The sequence below is a fragment of the Syngnathus floridae genome, chromosome 1, assembly GCF_059516105.1.
Source record: "Syngnathus floridae isolate MCC-2025c chromosome 1, RoL_Sflo_1.0, whole genome shotgun sequence".
Lineage (NCBI taxonomy): Eukaryota > Metazoa > Chordata > Actinopteri > Syngnathiformes > Syngnathidae > Syngnathus > Syngnathus floridae.
Genome location: NC_142413.1, coordinates 6,950,992 through 6,972,140, shown reverse-complemented (window position 1 = coordinate 6,972,140; position 21,149 = coordinate 6,950,992). Strand labels below are relative to the sequence as shown.

Below are 21,149 nucleotides of genomic sequence, written 5' to 3'. Positions count from 1 at the left end.
AAAAAGAATTTGCCAAAATGGCTTGGCACTTTGCCAACACACTATGACCATGTAGTGCGATTAAATGTTGAATCTGACATCATTTGCGCATTTCAGCATCTACAACTGGCTATAAATAGTATCTCAATCAATGGCGTCCATTCGTTCAAAACACCTGTAAGATTTGCGCATTTGGATGAACCAGTTATTGGGGGAACATGGAAATCCGTAACTCTCGTCAAACGTTTGACACTGACATAACTGCTACTTTTCATAAAAAAAAAATCCCCCCCAAAATCCAAGCAGTTGGGAAGCCATTAAACACTCATCTTCTTACTTGAGTACTAATGTATTTGTTGTGTAATTTTGACACAGTTTGAGGGGACGAGACTCAAATCAAAAATTGATCTCATTCCACGGCCCACTCGACAAGTTTCACTTCGTCTTGATTATGGCGACACCATACGGACAGATGCGGTAGTGTTTTGCATTCACATTTCCCAGGAGTTTCTGTTGCCACGAGTGGTGGCTATGGGATGGATGAAGAGCACTGAGGGGATGAATATAATTGTCTCCAAACCGTATCTAATGTTGAAAATACACGTTTTTGTAGCCTATTCTATTGTACTCATGTGTGCGGCAGGATGTTTTTGTTCTGGTAAAAGCAATACAGGGTGATATCAAAGTCAAAGTCAAAGTCTCCTTTATTGTCAATTTCTCCGCATGTCAAGACACACAGAGAGATCGAAATTATGTTTCTCACTATCCCAGGGTGACAAGACAGAGTTCATAACGCAGGAGTTTTGAAAACATTTTATGATGGCCAAAAAGTTGTGTGGTGCTCCTTTAATGAGAGCTCAACGAGTCTGATTGTTTTGCCCTTTTACTTTTGACCCATGTTAATAAATGCTAATCCTGTCGCGCTAACCTCTTGGTATGTAAATGTATGGGGGCTTTATGGAAATTATTCAAATCAATCTCTGAATAACCTTTGAAGCAGAGCAGACTGAACCTTATCCTTTGTACGCTGGTTAAACATTTGAAAGCACGCTATGTGTTTGGGGCCCACATGTCGGCGGCGAGGCCAAGCCCTCTGACCGCGTGAAAGAGTGGCGCCTGTTGTGATAAGAGTGGCGGCGCTTTAGGCGAAGGTGGCGAGCCATGCAAATGAGCGCTACTTTTTTGCACCTGCCGTCTGATAAGCGTGACGCTAATCCCTCACCTCCGCTCCGCCACTTCCCTTTTTTCTAATATGCGCTCAACCTTTCTCAACGTCGCTTCATTTGCTTTCCACCTCGTTGTCAGAGGTAACACCCGTCCTTCTTCGAGTCTCATTTTTGATTTTTGCCTCTTCTTCGTCACAATGCTTTATTGTCTTCGCGACTCTCTGGCGCCTCGTTTGACACTTTCGAGCGCTTTGCTCTACTCCACAGTCCTGCCTGCATCTTTTCCCGCCTGCTGATTTACGGCTGCTTGCCAGTGATGCTGAGGAATGTTTTCGTTTCCGTGCTGCCGCTGATGAGAGTCACCACGACTGAGTGAATTTTAGAAACACAATGATCAAAGACTTATCATGGTAACATCCTAGGTGAAGCAGCATGTGGCTCATCACTCAAGATTATTGTGCTGTTGCTGTTGAAGTGTAAACAATTATAATGTGCTCCCTACTTGACATGGTTATTTTAAAAACAAACCCCGTTTGAAATCTCAATTTGAAATCTTGATACTGGTTTGGAACACCCAAATTGTGGTTACCCAAATTGTAACCCTTTAAAACTCATGGCATGTTTTGAAACTCTCTTTTCGACCCCTATCCCTTATTTGCTTCAAAACTTAATTTTGAACCGTAAGAGTAAAATCCGTCAGTATCGCTCTACATCTTGTTTGACACTATAACAAAGCTTCAAAAGCCCAAATTCAAACCCTTCAATGAAATCCCTAACCCTTTCTTTAAAGCCCCTTTTCAACATTTCAATCCTTTTTTTAAACCCAACCTTTGACTTGAAACCCTACTTCGGTTATCCAGTACAACCCCAAAAAAAATGGGATGACAAAAAAGTCTTAAAATCATGCTCTAATATATTGAGCTGAGTGTGGTCACATTTAGTCGAGGCGAGGCGAGGTGTTAAATCTCGCTTCCTGCAGATAAGGACGTAGCTGCGCATACACTCAACAGTCTATGAGGCAGGAAATTAAAGCCAGCAATTTTCACCAGACCTCCTCCTCCTCTTTTTTCCTTTCTAACTGCTGCCGCACGCGAATCGCACTCATGAATCTCAAACAGCACGTTTGCGTGGCACCTCCTGCGTCTGAATCACTTTGGACAATTTGCCTTTGATGCCGCTAATATTGGCTTTGACCCGAATCCTGTTTGGACCCTGGGCAGGTAGATGACACGCTTTCTCTTCTTCCTGCCGTCAATTAACTGTTGCTGGTGCAAAAATGAGAAACAAAGTGACGGCCCACGATTGGCCTCAAATCACTGTTTCAAAACAAAATGGCTGACTTCCTGTTCGATTTAAAGCATGGGTCGTTGAGAATTTTGTGTCCGTTCTTTTATGAAAAATATGTCTTCTGAAATTTTTTAATAACTGGTGAAAATGCGGTTTGGTGGTAATTTCTCCAAGTCTCAGGACTAGTTAATTTGATTCAAAGTGGCTCTTTCAAACCAAAATGGCTGACTTCCTGTTGAATTCATGAGCGCTTGAAACTCTTGACGGTCACGTCCAACCAATTTTAGACTGATCAGTGAAACTGGTAATGGGGGCTACTTTCGTTAATTACCAAGTTAACCTTGGCAGACTTTCTGTTTAATTTTAAACCTTTTGTGTGCAGATTGTTATATCAGACATGTCATTTATCACTGATCATTTGATCACTAAAACAGGTCTTGCTGTTTTTCTTTTTTTTCAAATTAATGGGATGCGCCAAATTGAAAAATCTCTTTCAAAATTAAATGGTTGACTTGTTCAACTCCAAGTTTCGGCTCCTTGTGCCTTTTTCATGCATTGAATGATGGAAGAAAATTTCATAAAATTTTACAGTGATTCGTAAGGCCAATTTTGTTTTTCTTCATTTTTCTTTTTTAGTGTTGTGGACCCTTACAATCCTTAAATGTTCCAATAATAATAATAATAACAATAATAATAATAATAATAATAATAATAATAATAGGCTTCTTCGTATCCACATGATGTGATTAACAGCAAATAAAGAAGCCATTTGAATTTGTGAGGCAGCAGCAAACTCCAGGAGAGCGGCTGACCTCCGCTGATGCATCGCATGACAAAGCAGCTGCTTAATCACAAATCTGTGAGCATTTTACAGCACCGGCGAAGGCGACATGGGCGGACCATGAGAAGAAGGCAAAATAGGCAGTGGCGCCGTGTTATGAAGACCGCACAAATCAAGCGTGTAGCGCATAAATCATACGCCTGTGTCAGCGCATTACTCAAAGAAATGGCCAGCGATTTTCTTTTTTTTTTTTTTTGAACAAAATCCCATCCCTTTATTGAAGGGTTACACAGAAAGTCATCTTCAAGTAGTCACAGCAATCACATTTACTAGCATGAGCACCGTATTGTGCAGATAAAGCGCAGTCCGTGAAAGATTACACTATTGTACTTAAAAACCCTAAATCATGTTAAAAAATCTTTCCCTATCTTGAAATCCTATTTTTTAAGACCTGAAACCCAGATTGTTGACTATATTGAAATCTTGGGTTTGCCTTCAGACCCTAAACCAGAATTAAATCACTAATTTGAATACGAACCCCATGTTCAAAACCCCAACCCTGTTTTAAAGTCCTATTTTTAATCTCTAACCGAGATTTGAAACCTTTGTCTGGCACCCTAATCCATTTTTGACCCTTTACTTTGAAACCCTAATCCTGCCTTGAAACCATCATTTCAATCCCCAATTCTTTCCCGCAGTCCCAATTTAAATTCTTAACATTGTCTTGAATCCAATCCCAGGTTTGAGAACTTTCTTTGAAACCCCAATTCAGAGTTGAACCTTCAATTTTGGGGTGTCAAAATCTGGCTTGCGGGCCAAATTTGGCCTGCAGTGTAATTATATTTGGCCCACCCACCAAGACAAATTCTGCATCAACTTTATGTTTCAATACTAAGATTACAAATTGACTTCACTAATAGTGATATTGCTTGCAAGTTTTATGACATTCAAAATGGCTCTCCGAAGGAAACTATGATCTGGCCCACAACTAAAATTCGTTGCTTTAATCTAAAACCCTGTCTTTGAATCTCAATTTCAAACATTGACCCTAATACAGATATAAAACCCTTGTCCAAAGCGGAAGCCTTCATTCAAAACCTCAGTGCTGGCTGGCCATTGGGCGATGATCAAGTGGCTGTCGAATCCCAAACCTGTCGACATCATTTTCCAAAAAGTGGCGTCCGTTTCTTGGGATCCCTCACACAGCGCTGTTACCCACCAAGCTCAAGTCAATATACCAGCAAATGAACTGCGCTCATAAAAGCCACCATGTCAAATTAGATTAAACGCGCGAGACATTAGTGGGCCTACCTGCAGAGGCATTTTCATTTTCACGCCATTACGTGGCAATTATGAGTTATTATTTGTTAATTTTCCCGCCATGGATGAACCAACAAAGCCAGCAGGACTAACAAGCAAGCAAACAAACGCGCTGAAACGCACGCAAATGAGGCACAGGTGGGGAGGCGGGAGGCTAATTGGACACCAGGAAAAAGGGCAAAAAAGATGAGAGGACGCATCTGGCTAGCAAGGAGATGATTGGCTGCAAAAGAATGTACTGTACACCCAAGGCATGTTCATCCTCTCTAAAATATTGTTTGGATGAAGTAGTGGGCGTGAACAAAATTGGCACCATGGAGGCACCATGGACTCCAGCCTACCTGGCTTGAGCCTGTTCGATGAAGAAACATGAAATTTGGTAGATTGGCCTATAATGACTTGAATCACAATCACTTGTCCGAGAGACTCTGTCTGATTTTTCCGGAATATAAATGGCAGATTTTTTCATAGTTTGGCCGGGGATGCGACTTATACTCAGGAGCGACTTGTGTGAAATTGTTAAGACATTCTATACATTTCACATATTTTCACACAAAACCGCAAGAGGGCGCTCTAGGCTCGTGGAATAATTGGAACTAAAATTGACAAGGAGTCTGATGTCAGCGACGTAGAAGAGGAAGCGCTGTATCTTCTACTTACGGGGTTAGCGGAGATGTTTACACGTGACAGAGAGGAGACATTGTTGGATTTATTAAGACATGGTTTGATAAAGTTGTTAGCACGTTATGTATCCTCTTGGTATTTGAATAACTCTTGATATGTTATGTTAGGCACGTTCTTAGTGCCTCGTTTATGTGTTTATGTAATGTTAGCGTACCATACCGCTCAGCCTGTTGTTGCCTATTCTATTTTTATTTTAAATTGCCTTTCAAGATGTTCTGTTCTTGGTATTGGATTTGATCAAATTAATTTCCTTCCAAAATGCGATTTATACTCCGGTGGGATTCATATATGTATTTTTCTTCTTCATTGTGCATTTTATGCCTGCTGCAATTTACACTCGAGTGCAACTTATAGTCCGGAAAATACGGTACTACTAAATCCAAACCTCAAAAACTTCAACATTTAAGTTTTTTGTCAATGCATATGAGCGGCACAGTTTGGAGACTCGCAATGAAACCCGAAACTCTAAGAAGTCAACTTCATAAGGTCTGAGCTTGGGCAAACGACGAGACAGTCTGAAACGTGACTTAGATGACATATAAATCCAGCTCCTGATAATTCCATTTGTTTCAAACAGCTCACATTTGATGATGCAGTGGGCTAGATCTGGCCCATCGGCCTCCAGTTTGAAACCAGTGCTTTAGGCTCGTCGTAAAAACAAACACAAGAGTAGCGCTCTAATTGGCCGCCGTTAATTAGCCAGCTGGGTTTCCCGTCCCTGTGGTCTGAGCGCATTTGAAGACATGTCGGAACAAGGCCTTTTCCGTTGCTCAGCGGTGGGACCTCCTGATTGGGCCCTCAGCTTTTTTCGTTGACGTTGCAGAGAATTGTTTTCTTGTACCTGAAAAAGGCAAGCAAGGTTTTGTTGTGTCTGTGTGTTTGGTTTCCAAGTAACAGAGCACCTCTCAGCCATTTCGACAGCTTGTTGTTTGTTTTCTTTTGACGCCGCCTCTCGCCCTCCGAGGGCCGTTAAAATGAGCACTCTCTAATTTAACTTATTTGATTTAGCGGGCAAATTAAATGCGCTCGTCACGTAGCGCTTCTCAGCATGGCGGAAGCATTAGCGCCCCGCGTTTGCTTTGATTCTTTTCTGAAAAGCAATCATTTCTCCCAAAGTGCATCTCTGTAACCGCGTTTGCTCTGATTAGTGTCGTAAAAAGACGACTCGTCGATTGGCCTTTCGGAGAAATAGCCGAGCGAGGCGCGAGCGCGCTCGGGTCAATCGTGGTGGGTGTTTTTTTTTTTTTTTCGTCCTTGCTGCCGTGATGAGAAACAGCTTCTCATTTTGCAGAGGCGGGAATGAACACTCAGCCTCCAGCGTGATTATTTTTGTTTTCATGTGAGGATCTACAATGCTACTCACGTTTATGGCCTGCATCTTTAGACTTCAATGCAGCATTATTGCATCTATATATTTCTGCCTGGAGAAAGGATGTGACCTTCATCCTACATACAATTTTTGATCATGTCTAAGTGTCGTCTATCTGTCCAGTATTCAAGGTTTAATTTTGTAGCGATTGGACAAAGTTATTGATTGGAGTTTGTTTTTGAAGGAAAGAAATTGTTACCTGAAACCAAAATCTGAAAACATTTTTGTGCCTTTTCAGGCTTGGCTTCTTCAGGCTTTTTTTTTTTTTTGTGAGACTACTCATCTTGACAATATGTTGCTGAGTCAAACTGGGTTTCTAAGAAGCAAGGTTGCGTTGAAATTTCATGATCCTAACTGACTTTGAGCGGTGAACTCGGCTTATCAGTTTCATCTTTTATGGCAGGTCATCCAAATTTACCACCGTGCTCTGGCTAAACACAATGGCGTGAACTCACACGCTTCATAGTTTAGTATTGGCGATGAATTTAGTGTTCTGGGTTCAAATTTGGTAGCAATTGGACAAAAGCTTTGGGAGTAGATTGTCTTTGAAGCATCCCTGGAAATGGATCAAATATGCATTTATACAATTTCATTTCAGATCAAAATGCAGACTTACTGTGTAGTTCCTATTTGATTTTTTTTGAGTGTTTTTGTGGGTCTCTTCATAATAGCCTTGCTTACCAAATTTCTTGTTGCCAAGTCAGACAAGGAGCCAGGATCCTTGGAAAATGGCCGCTTCAAACAAAAATGCTAGACTTACTGTGACTTCTGGGGTTTGGTTTCCTGAGACTTTTTTTGTAATGCAGCTTTACTCATGATACTCACGATTTACTCATGTCTACCAAATTTTGTCACGGTAAGTGAAACTAAATTCCAGGACCGAGTTTACTAATTCACAGTTTCATGAATGGTGGCAGAGTTTGAAAAAAATCTTGATCAAAATATGGCTAACACCCCTACCAAATTCCCCGTTGCTACACGGAACGAGCTGCCGAGGGTGAATTTCAAACTTCCTGTTTTCTTAGTCAGATTTTTGCGGCTCTACCTATGATTCGGAGGACTACTAAATTTCAATGTTGTTCAGCGTAACTGGCTTCGGGGCTGTGAAATTTAATGTTTCTCCATCGGTGCTACTATTCACAAAATGTGTTTGTAAATGAAGCCCCTTCCATCTTCCCTGGCGGCCCTGATGCACGCGAACGGTCGTGACAGCAGGCCTGGCAGGCAGGGAGGCCGACGACGAGATTAAATGAGGTTTCGATGAGGAGAACCATCAACGTGGCAACATCAGCCGTGAATCACCCAGGGTGAATGTTGGTGTCGAGTTGGGCAAGTCACGCCCTCAAAGTCATCTGCAGCGAAGCAACTTCCTTTTGCGTAAGAGCATGTGATCAAATTCGGGGATTTTTCCAACCACGGCTTTGGTAGGATAAGTCGAGTAGACCAATTAGAAGGTCTTCCTCAAAAAAGACAGATGATCTACCATTTTGATTTGAAGTGACATTTTTAGGCTGACCCTAACCCACCCTGCACAACAGTGCTAGAAATTTGAACTGTATATACACATGTATGTTTGATTTGCCCCAAAAGACACAATACTAGTTTCAGGAACTTAAATCCAGTCCATAATTAAAAATATTGACAATCAAAAGAGGCGGAGAGTGGCTGTAAACTACAAAAAAGTCATTTCAGATCATTTCTTTCGATGAAAAGTTGCTGTTTTTTCACCCTATCTTGCTCACACGTGTCTTCTTCCCTTGCGTCTGATTTTCTTTCTTCTTTCTGTAGCCAGGAAATAAATTTAGAACGCTACAGTCGGGATTGGATTCCTGAAGAGAAAAAAGGCAACGTTGCTTTTATAGGACATGCGCTCCATGACGTTCCCACAGGCAAAGAAGCCAGCCTGCAGGCTTTGACTTATGAGGCGGCTGCGCCGGCCTCTTCCCATGATGCTTTGGTGCTCGGCGGAAGGGGGGGGGACAGGAGGGTCCGGGGAGACCAGTTAGGGCAGCCAAGCGACCCGTACCTCGGCCCATTAAAAGTTTGCTTCGCAGCTTGTGGCTCGACAACAACAACAACAACAACAACAAGCGTGGACGAGGAGGGCTGCTGGCCGGCTGCCCGAACGCCGTCCTGAGAGGCCACATTGGGGAAAACAAAGCGGGGCCACTGGAGTGTCTCAGGAGTCCATCTGCAGTCCCTTCGACAGCCATGAAGAAGAAACCATGAAAACCAAAGGCAACTACACCAAAATGACATCACAAGTACAAACATCTGATGTCTATTTTGATTAAGATATTCCGATCCGTAACTTATCTAGCTAATTGGTCACCCACAGTACCTGCCCAGTGTGAATGCTATTGCTTTGCGCTTTATTTATTACTCATGTGCAATGTTCTCTTTTGTACTGCTTCTGTGTGAGCTACTTCTACTGGAATTTTATGAGGGAAAAATCCCAAGAGGTGACTAAAGTTGAGTCTAATTCTGAGTAAGTCTGATAACTAGAACATTCAAAAACGAGTGTGATTCTTTTCAAAAAAAAGGGAAACTGCTGAAAAAAATATTGTCATAGTTATAATAAAATTCGCAATATTCGAAAATGCCTCGCCTTTTGAGGGTTTCCCCAAAATGCTTTAGATTTGACTGCGCACGCTTGTCAGAGTCTATTTTGCCGCTGGAGATGTGTTAGTGTAAATCCGCCGAGCGCTCCGCCCGCCATCCCCGCCGCGCCGTTTCAGAGATGGACTTAATTAAGGCCAAAGTCGTGCGACAGAGGCGGTAAAGCTGCGGCTCTGCGCCGCTGATCCGTAAGGTGCAATGCAGGTATTTTCTCCAGCTGGGTGGCAAAGCGCTAACTTGCTAACGCCGGATTACCTACGAGGCCCTGTCAGCTCACTTTCCCGCTGGAGAGGGGGTCGCATCAGATGCTAGCACGTCAGGAGCTAGAGCATCATTGGTGCTTTTAGGGATTTTTTTTTTTTTAACTTCCCAGGAGGTCTAGAGAAGCATTTACAGGAGAATGATCATTTCTCCCTCTGAAGTTATATTTTTTTTTGGAGAGTTATGACTTTTCTAGGGCATAGTTTTACGTCAGTGATAATAGCCAGTTGAGGCATTTGTTTGTTTTTTTTCTTGGGAGATGTTGGACAATCACAACGGGTTTGAAAGGTGCTCATTTCTGTTCTGCATGGGAAGTTACTGCATTTTATCTCAGTGGTGATGGGAAGTTATAATGTTTTTTAAAAAAATTTATTTCGGTAATAATGGACAGTCATGGTGCTTTCTCGTTTTTACTTCTTGGATGATGGGATTTGTGCCAATTACAAAACTTGGAAATGTTCTCCTTTTACTATTGTGCATCATTCTGGCATTTTCTTGTTTGACTTGTTGATGGCATTGGCTGGTTTGTACTCATTGGGTATTTTGATATTTACAAGATTTGTAAGTAGTGAACATAAACAATATCTTCTCATTTTACTGTTTTTAAAACAGTCAGATTTTTTGTTTGACTTTAGACAGCTTTAACATTGATTTTGGTTTTATATTTAGACAAAGATTAGTTACATATTCTATGCGCAAATTAAATATTCTATGCGCATTGAGCTAACATAGCAGAGCTATTTTTATTGAAGTAAAATAAAATATATTTTTCACGTGATAGTTAACCCGCTCCCATCCTCTAAGAGGTAGAATGAAAAAATGAGTGCGATCAGCTCTCAAAGCTTTGTATTTTGTCAGCGAGAACAGCAGACAGACACAAGATTTCCCAACGAATCTGCTGGTCACAATCCTCTCTTGCAATTTGAACCAAGAAGAGGACGAAGAAGTATTAGTTGCAGTTCCGATAAAGCGCTGGCATCGCTTTGGTTCGGCGTGTTTGTGCGTCTCAAAGAGTTCGTTCGAAGGCTTTTCGACGAGGATTTGCTTATGTAAGTCGTACGGACGCTGATGAGGCTAAACAGAATCTCGAGCTTCAACGCAGATGCGCCGAGAAAGACGAAGAGCAAGACGAGGATGAAGAGCGGCCTGAAGATTGTCTTAATCCAGACGGAAGATTTGCTCCAACAAAGAGACGAAGACGACTTTAGCTGAGATCTTTGCAAAGGCTTCTAAAGTGATCAAATCATCATGTCCTTGTCTTGAGACACGATGAAGCGGCATACAGTTGCTCCATCAAGGTTATTTTAAGCTAAAGTTAGCAATGCTGATATTGTAATTACAAGGTGGCTCCATGGTGAATGTAAGTTTGACTGTGTACCAAACTCAACATGGCTCATTTTCAGCAGTTTTTATTTATACCTCACATGCTTGATCAAATATCTCCTTTTTGCCCATTTTCTCTTCTTTCATTGAAAAGTCTTTTTTAGCGGCTCCACAAATATAATATAAGCAGAAGTTTTTTTTTTTAATTTTACTCATTTTCATTTGTGATGAATGACACCCAATTAAATAAATGAATAAATAAATGAATAAATAAATAAATGAATGAATAAATAAATGAATAAATAAATAAATGAATAAATAAAGTTATTTAAATCTCCAATTATTCAACTGGATGTTTTTAAAAAATGCTGATTCACTTTGCTTGTAAATCATCAAAAAACAATACAATTAAAAAACATTCATGTTAAGAGGCACATGTTATTTAGCTCATCTTAAGTTTGTTACTGGAGTCAAATTCAAATTTGAGCCAGCTGTAAAATTTGAATATAGAATAGGAATAAAAGTGAAAATATCCTGATATCAGACTGCAGTTTGTTATCCATGTCGGTGTGATCATAATATTAATACCCCTTTTAAAGAGTCCATATAATAAATCTGAAAATAAAGCAATTTTGGGGAATCTGAACAGAATATGATCAGCTTGAATATAGAAATAAAATGTTCATCACTCTAGACTTTACATACAGTTTCTTCAGTATGTTAAACATCTCAAGATGTATTACACTCGGACAAAGTCGATACAAAGTGAGCGTGATGTTTGTATTATCATTTAACCTGTGCATTTAACCATGTCATAAAATAGAATAAAGTTCTCTCTCTACAAGCGACTACATTCTGCCCACATTTTATTTATGAATCTATTCCTCCATATTTAAAAAAAAGAGGAGCCCTTCTGATGATTTGGCCCGGATATAAATTACATCCATTGAATTATAAAAATATTCATGTTTCTTGGCCGACAGTCGTCCGCCTTTTTCTCAATTAATGCGACGACTTGGAAATAGTAACCACAGTCTGACTTTCTTCCTTTTTTAATTCTTTTCCCCCCTCCTATATTTCCGCCAGTCCACGTCCGATGTCAAAGACTCCATTTTGGGTTGGTGGTGAAATACGAGAGTGCTAATCACCGTGAGCGACGAGCCGGGCCATAGAGTTCACACCGTCTTAATTAGTTTGCGGCATACGTGTAATTATTCGTGCATTTTTAAATTCACTTAAGGCAGCACTCGCTAGCTGCTGGCTGGCTTCATTTGAGAGGATCTGGTTCAAGGATGTCCCGCAGTTACAAATCAATCCCGCATTAGCCCCTCAAAGCTCCGCGTAATTACACTGTTGTCTTACCCCCCCTACCTCACCATGGAGAAATGAACCGACGGCGACCAGCTGCTAAGATACGCCTGAAAATATTCAGGCTTTGCAAAACCGTCTTTTTCTAGCAAAAACTGGCAATTAGACGATCTAGCCCTCATTATATTATTTGATTTTATTATTTGATTCACCTCATTAAAATACATTGTAAATAGTGAATACAAAAATACAAAAAAAAAAAATCTGAAAGAACGCAATTACAAATAATTTCATCAATCTCTTCCAGCCTTCCCCATAAAAGTACAAAAAAATGTAGTGTTATTTAATGAGGGAAATAAAACCTCACAAATAGAAACACACACAATGGAACAATAATCAAACAATTTTGGACACTGCATCAGTTAAATGACGCTGCTTACAGTATGCCTACCTTGACCACTTGGAGGCAGTATAATACAGATGGATATGGAGTGGAATTCATGATAATGTCTGCGCTCATCAGTACAGCGCTAATAAATAATTCTATGCAGAGGATAAAGAAAGTATGGGGAGGCACAATCTTATCTGCTCATCGGTCCATTGCTTATGGATTTAAAGCACGGCAGCATAGATGCTAATTTCAACTTGCACAAAAATCAGTGTTATTCGCTTTGTTTTATACCTCTAAGTTTTAGAGTCAACATCAACTGTGAGTGGCCTTAAAGAATCGTGACATGACCAAATGAAACATCAACTTAAATTTGTAACCCAACCTCTAACACCAACCAAAACCCAAATTCAAATAAAAGTTCCTAACTCAGCCCCAAATCCGTTCCTATCGTAACAATTTCGGCTGTATGTTCACAATTGATCTTCTTTAGAACTCAGGTCAAGTAAAAAAAAAATCCAAAAACTTTTTTGCAGCATCATGTTTCCTAGCTGCTCTGAACATGATGAAAATTTGGTTGCTAGAATAATAATTAAGCAGCACCCACTTTCGTCAATCTCAGGGAGTTGCCAATTTGTACTGTCTCTAACCCTCTGCTCACACGTGATACTCACAATAGAATGTTACGTCAGTTTTAGTCGACAGCAGGGGGCGGTGCTGCATAAATGTTGGGCCTCCCTGGATGGTTGAAAACAGGTGGATTCATCGACTTTCTTATTCCACCAACACAAGAATAATTAGAATAGCACATTTAGTCGTGTGGGAGCAAAGAGCATTTTTGACTCGACTTCCATTTTAAGCGAGACGTCCAACTGCGATCAACTTTATCAAGCACATTTGTTGTTGGCGTTTATTCCAGAGAGAGACGCAGCAAAACAAATTTAAATATCAAAACAACATGCCGTCGAAAAAGAAAAATTAATTTTAAGTTTGTTCATGGTAACTAATTGCCGGAGTGCTTTGATGGACCTTCATAGTCAAGCATCACTTTTCAAACTCAGCGAGCGAGCTTGCGTCGGCTCAGCTCCAAGGTCTCGTCTATAAAAACAGCAAAACGTTCGCCGCCTTTTGTCTCGTCAAATGTCGCTAACGAGGCTGCCATTCATTCGCTGCTGAAAAAAAACAAACAAGCGGCACAAAGCACTGCGAGGCGGCGAGGGCGACACATTCAAAGGCAGCCTTCGCGTCCTTCTGAGGTCGCTCGTCAGAAGGTCTTACAAATGCATTGAAAATATTACGATTCGTTGGATCTTATTTTATATTTTTAATTACTGCCAAACCAGAAGAAGTTTTGCGTAATCTATCGGGATTTAACAGCGACACACAAGGATGTTGAGGAAGTGGCTAAGTACGTTACTATGTACTAGCTTGGAGAACAATTTGAAAGTAGATACCAACCGCCTTCAAATTGGCTTTGGAGTCCAGTAATTAAGACAAAGTTGACTTAGAATTGGACCTCATATTATATATGCATAAAAAAACAAAAAACAAAAACATCTTTGAAGCAGCCTTTAAAACCAAACAGCATTTGAGGTCATCTGCCTTCAAATCTGCTTTCCCAATCCAGCAATTCAGCCATTGACCTAAAACTGGACTATATTATATTTTATTTGAAGGGGCCGTTGAATCAAGACAGTATTTCGAGGTCATTTGTCCTCACATTTGTACATCCAATAATCCTCAAAGGCAGTAGTAAAGTTCCTTCGATTAAAAATGTGAAAAGAAGGCTATATTTGAAGTTAACTTTATATTGCAATGGACTCATTTGATATATTATTTTAGCATCCTTTTTGTATCCTCTAATGAAAACTGTGTAAGAAATCCACATTTGAAAAATCGTTTGGACTTTTAGAGTTTATGATGTCACCGGCCTTCAACATGCCCACTTATGAGAAATCGACAGAACTTGTTTTTTTTCCATCCAAACTGCTCTTTTGGCATTACATTATATCGCAACATTGATGCTAGTTTCATTAGCCTGTTTATGTTCTTTTTGATTGCATGTTAGCATTAAGCTAGTTTCTTTTGCACAAGGCAAAATGGTTTAGTGAACCAAAACTGAAATTATTTTTTAAAGTAAACTTCAACTTGGGGTAGCGATAAACATCTCTCCGGCCTTTTGAAGTCATCAAGAATAACAACGTCCGTCAAAAATCCTCTGGAAGGAAGCAGATGCTATATGAAGTCAGTCCATTTCCTGTCTGACTGCCACATCTTCCCAGGCGTATTTGCGGCTCAAATAAAAACATCTGGTGGCGTATTCGCGCGAGTTTGATATCCTGCTGCGGCGACGTTGAGGCGGCGGGCTTTATCCGCCGCCTCCATCGCGTATGAATAACACCTCGCCCGGCCACCTTCCCAAATCTCATTAAGTTACAAAACACGGGCCAGCCTGCAATTGTGTTTGATGTTTTTCCATGTACGCATGCATCAAAATAAAATAAAAGAACGCCAGCCCAGGGCGACGATGTCAAATCATTACTTTTATTAACGGTCAGATGGCTTTTTAATAGAATCACTTTATTGCATGGCTCTCATTCCAGGAAATTTCATTCCTCCCTCTTTTTTTGTTGTTTTTCATATTTGCGTCGCTTGGCCGCCGCCGCTTCTCACAACATCCTCACGATTTGCTCGCAAGTAGCTCTGCGTTTTCACCACCAATTGCATCCATTAAAGGCTAGGTGGAGGTGGACAAAAAAATATAAAAATAAATAAAACTGAAAATACATAAACAGCCTTAAGGAGAAGGTGAACACATCGAGACGGCCTGAGCACTTGAAAGTCAGACGGCACTTGAAGGCATAGAGCTTCACTCTGAAACTGAAACGTGATGACTTAAAATGTTCCCTAATTTTCCTTTGATTTATTATTAATACATTTGTCCTTTTATATCTTGACATAATCTATCTTAAAAAATTAACCTCATTTTGGACTTCATAATTCTTTTAATTCAACAAGACTGTTGCAGTTGAAGGAGGCTTCATGATTAGAACCAATTATTAACTTAACCCATTGAGGGACTAATATTTGTATTTTGTATCCTTGATAAAACTAAAAGGTCACATTTGCAGGTTCCTAACTTCAAGTCTGTCAAACATCCTTTAAATGGTAAAGGTTGCATTTGAAGGAGGTGCCAAATCAGGACAATTTTATGTCTTTTGCGAGCAAATCAGAGACACGTTGACTCAAATTTGAAATTTTTCTAATGTATCTTTACTTGAAACCTTCAAATACAGGACAATTGTGACACATGGACTAATATTTGGATGTTATCCTTGAAAAAGAAAGAAAAATGAGCATGAAAGAAGCTGAGAACATGGCGACATGATCACTTGAAACTCCAATGGCCCCTTAAGGCACCACACGCTTGTCTGATTGAAACCAGATGAGTTCTAAATATTTTATTCATTCATTTCACACATATTCTTAATAATTATTAATTCATATTAATTCTTAATACAGACTCATCATAATCATACTCAATATTAAATAGTCTAGTTTTTTATAGAATTAAACCCAAACAACGTTATTCTACTTACAATTATTTCACTATAAGAATCACATGAGTATATATTACAAGAGATTAAAATGCAAATTCAAGGAAAATAAAAACTTAAACATACTTAATTTCAATGTCCTTGCACAAATCATGACCAAATTCGACCACTAATCTGAACAAAAAAATAAAAATCAGGATCCAAAGCTACTTTAACCTGCACACAAATGCACAGAAGCAGGCCAGTGGTTCAGTTAAAAACATATATAATTTAAAGGAAATAAAAAGGAAAACAAAGCACTCACAAACAAGGGGGAAAAAAAAGTCAAAAGGTGCAAAAAGTTCAACAAAAGAAACTCCAAAAGGTAGACCTTTTGATAAAGTACATGTAAAAAATGAAAAAAAAAAAGTAACAACTTGTTACTACTTCAGCAACCACAAAGTAAACTTAGGAATTTGGTGGTCAAAACTACAGGCAACAACATTCTAAACTAACTACTAAAACAGCCTGGGCTGGACCATGGCCCAGTGCGGCAGCATACCACAATGAGAACGACCCAACCAGCATTGACCCGAAAGGAAGGCAATAAATACAGACATTGACGAGATAACGAAGAGCACAAATGGCCAAGAAAGCTGATTGGAAGACACGAACGGGTGGGGCTAACAAAAATAGGTGGGAACAATTACTACTTGATGAGGCAGACATTGAAGATGAACACAAGGAAAACAAACCAAACTCAAAACTGAAACCAAACAAACATGACACAACCCAGCAGCAAAAAATTTGGTGGGCATGTCTAGAATGGGTAGACCCACAAAAAAGTCCAAAGAGCCATACCTGAAAGACACAGCAATCCCCCCGTTTTGGTTTGGTTTCAAGTTGGCAGTTTAAACAAGTTTGCAAATTTGATTGCCAAAAAAGCCAGTTTAGTAGGCATGCCTATTCCGAGGCGACCCACAAAAACCTTTCAAAAGCCATGCTTGAAAAGACACAGGAAGCATAAAATTTTGGGTTGCAGCCAATATTTTGGATCATAATGGCAGTTAACATGAATACACAATTCTACCAATTTGTTGACTTTAGTGCATGCAATTTGTTAGAGACATTTATCACAAGTTGAAAAACAAAAAAAAAAAGTCGCACACCATACCTAGAAAAACATGCAAAGTCTGCTAATTTGGTTTGAAGCCACTATTTGGCCATTACCACAAAATCATACAAACAGCCCTCCAGGCCACTTGAACTTTACAACATGGATTTGGTGAGAAAATCCCCCCAAACATCTCAAGAAGTCAATTAAAGTCTGCCATTTTGTGCCATAGCTTGCTGGCATAAAGCAGGCAACTATAAAATAGAATGTGTTTGTTGTCATTGTACAACAGAGAAGTTGACATAACCTCTCATTCCAAATATTTCAGATGGATCACAACTCTCCACAGTGACTGAGTGTCTGAAAGCAAAACAGCAATTATCAAGCCAAAGTACGAGAGCGTGATATGCTAAAAGAGTCAAATAATTGGATCTGGAGTATGAAACGTTTAGGGAGAACGCACCTTGCGAAGAAAGTTTATTTGGTGCTAACCTTTGATTAGCACCAGGATGCTCGGGCAAAAGCAGCTAATTATTGTCAAGATCAAGCCTTTAGCCATCTCATTATCTGCTTGTCATCGAGCCTCACTTCCTCACACTGGATGCGCTCGCCTCGCCTTCGGAACGCCAACATTTCTGTTCGGGGGCGTCAATTAGACCCCGTCGACATCGCCGCCGCCGCCGTAATGGCGATAACAACGCATCTAATTGGAGACTCAAAAGTTGTTCCTCACTCGACTTTTAGCGAAAATCAGTCACACGCCAGCCTGGTGATTAAAGATGGAGCACGAAAGGTCAACGCTCTTTTTCCAGCTTACGCTTGTAACATATTTTGTTGTTCAGCTTTTTGCTGGTTAATAATAAGAATAAATACATCAATGTTGACTTTGAAAGAAGTCTGTAAAAACGGGAATGTATTTCTAGTTGTACATTTTTAAAATATTTGCTTGATCATTATCATTCTTAGTATTTTTTTTATAGATTGGGACTTTTATTCTAAAACTTCAAAACACTATTCTGGAGACAAATATTATTAGTATCCAAAATCTCATCCAATACAGTATTCTAAGATATAACCTTATTTTGCTAAACAAATGGAACCATTTCTTTTCCCCAAAATAAACGAAAATAAAATATTTTTTTTTATATTCAATAGTCAGTATGATGTATCCTATGCAAAACCGAGTCAACCTTTTCTTCCTTTTAGCAAAATATAGATTTCTAAAAATATTCCTTTAAGATTGTGACTTTCTCCCTAAAATATTAGTTTTCCTCATGAAAATCTAAAAAATGCATTCTAAAAACAAGAGAAACCACGCCCCATTCAAAGGAATCAACTTAAAAAATAAACTTCTCTCAAAAGTCTAAAATAATCTCATGAATAAATTAATAAATAAATCTAAAATACTATCTAATACTATACTATACTATACTAATCTACAACAACCGGCCATCCTTGTACCTCACCATCAACTTCTTCAAATCTTTGGTTAGAATCGAACACCTCTTTTGGAGCGAGTAGCTTTGCTGCACCAAAACGAGATGGGCTCTGATTCAGTGACAAAAGAGGCTGGCTACAGCTCCGTCCGGCTCCCCCTTCCCCTCCGGCTGTGTGAATATTTGATGGGCGGCGATATGACGCTTCACCTGCAGCTGTGTGAAGAAAGAAAAGAAGAAGAAGAAAAAAAAAGACTTTTATTATTCTTTGATTTGAGCTGGCTCACTCTGCCACTTTCTAACTGTGAATTATTAACCCGACTGCAGTGAGACGTGCCAGGCAACGACAGACGTTTCCTCACCCTGATACTTCAAAGCCTGTCGACTTGACGCGAAATGTTGCGACCAGCAAACTTGCATTCCACCACGGGCGGGCGAGGCGAGTTTGTGTGACTGAAAGGAAAAGTCGGAAACTTCAAGGTCTTGTGCGGCACCCTTTGTATTCCTTCGTACTGGATTTTGTTGGTCAGGTGTGCATTCTTGCTGATGTTAAGCACTGCACGCAACATCCTGGTCTAGCACCCGTTCAGGGACCTCTCTAAGGTTAGGTTGAGTGTCCAACCTTCTCTGCCATGGATGAGAACAGACTCTACCGTCACATAGAAGAGGCTGAATTTGATATGGCGGGGGACGTTGGGGTTCCGTATACTGGTCATGCCGTTCAGGGATCTCCATGCAAGTGCCTTCATCACATTTATCTTTCATCTATGGACCGGCCACATAGACTCTGTCCGGAAGAAGGCCCAGCAGAGGCTGTACTTCCTGAGACAGCTCAAAAAGTTCAACCTGCCGCTGGAGCTGCTGAAGACCTTCTACTCTGCCATCATCCAGTCTGTCCTCTGCACCTCCATCACTGTCTGGTTTGGATCGGCCTCCAAACAAGACAAGCACTGACTGCAACGGACAATGAGGACTGCAGAAAAGATAATTGGAATCAACCTCCCATCTATCCAAGACTTGTACCTGTCCAGGACCAGGAAACGTGCAAGTAACATCTCTACAGACCCTTCTCACCCAGGTTGCAGTCTGTTTGAACTACTCCCCTCCGGACGGCGTTATAGAGCTCTGTACACTAAAACCAGAAGACACAGAGACAGCTTCTTCCCCCAGGCTGTCGCTCTGATCAACTCTTAGAGTCTCTGAGTCATTACTGTGCAATAACATCCTGCTCTCCACACCTTTTTTGAATTGTCTACACTGTTTGTACTATGTGTCCTCTCTGCATCCATTGCAGCCTGGTCATCCTCGAAGAGGGACCCTCCCATCTGTGGTCTCTTCTCAAGGTTTCTCGTTTCCCCTAGCTGGAGTTTTGAGTTTTTCCTTGCCCTCTTGGGAGTTTCAGATCAGGGGATGTTTGAGAATATCTGCCATTTTTCACATGTCCTGAGTGTTGTTGTTAGTCACCTAAATGTTGAACAGAGGCTGTGATTTACCGAAGTCAAATTCCTTGTTTGGCACGCTCAAACATGGCGAATAAAAACTCTAGAATCTTGAATTTAGATCTTGCTAGCTAACTATGTAACTGACTAACTGACTGACCGACTGACTAACTAACCAACTGACTAACGGACTAATGGACTAACCGACTGACCGACTGACTGACTAACTAACTAGCTGACCAAGAGACCTACCGACTCTTCGACAGCCAACTAATCAACCAATCAGGCGACCAACAAAATGAATGAATGACCAGCCAATCGACTGGGTGATTGATTGACCAACAAACCATACTACAAATAAACTACTGCCCCAGAAGACTTACACAATGTCAGATTTATTCTTTTTAACCTGAGGTATTTGTGGCTGGCATCAGCAGCCTCCATGATACCCGATACCTTAAAAGGCTGATACCGACCATTTGTAATAAGGGCAAAGCTCACAATTTGCTCGATTAACATCTGATGGATAACCTGAAAAGATTACCACATCACAGGCGGCACAAAGTTTCCGAGCTTTGATGAACTTGAATAGTTTTTGCGTGTCAATTTTCCTTTCCCGGTGTTTGTTTCCCTTTTTCCTTTTATCTTTAGTTTGTTTAACTCCCCCCATTTAACGAGTTTGGCACTGCGACCTTCTGGCTCGGCGTACATTTGCTTTAAATCAGTCGATAACGCGGTGGCTTTCAGCGAAGGCGGTGATTATTTTGCTCTTTGCGCCGAGGCCTCGGCCAGACGAGGAAAACAACATTGATGTGGCACAAAAGATGAGCGAGAGGGGGAGGCATCATGGAAAAAAAGGTCAGCGTCTCTTTGTGCCGGGAGGTCGGGTGTGTTCGTCTTCATGCACCGTTTATTGATCTCGGCTCGGTGATGTCACGTGTCGCCCCTACACTGCCAACATTAGCGCTAAATACCCCACTTTTGCTTCTTTTCTTCCTTTTTTGTCCACACCATTTGTACACCAAAAATTTGTACACAGGGCAAACAGCGCATAAATGCGTCCTTGCTGAAGTTGAGGAAAAATCTATTTTCCCAGATAAGATACTTGGTTAGTTCTTCCAACTGATCAGGTAAAAAAA

General features: G+C 40.5%; 1 long non-coding RNA gene across 2 annotated transcripts in view; it reads left to right on the top strand.

Annotated features, from left to right (window-relative positions):
- The first annotated feature begins 778 nt into the window (after positions 1-778).
- The window catches only part of LOC148403777 (uncharacterized), a 36,255-nt gene continuing 15,884 nt past the window's right edge, over positions 779-21,149 (top strand). For both annotated transcript variants that reach the window (XR_015861494.1, XR_015861495.1), the window contains exon 1: positions 779-2,365. This is a non-coding gene — a long non-coding RNA (uncharacterized LOC148403777). The remainder of the gene's footprint in view (positions 2,366-21,149) is intronic.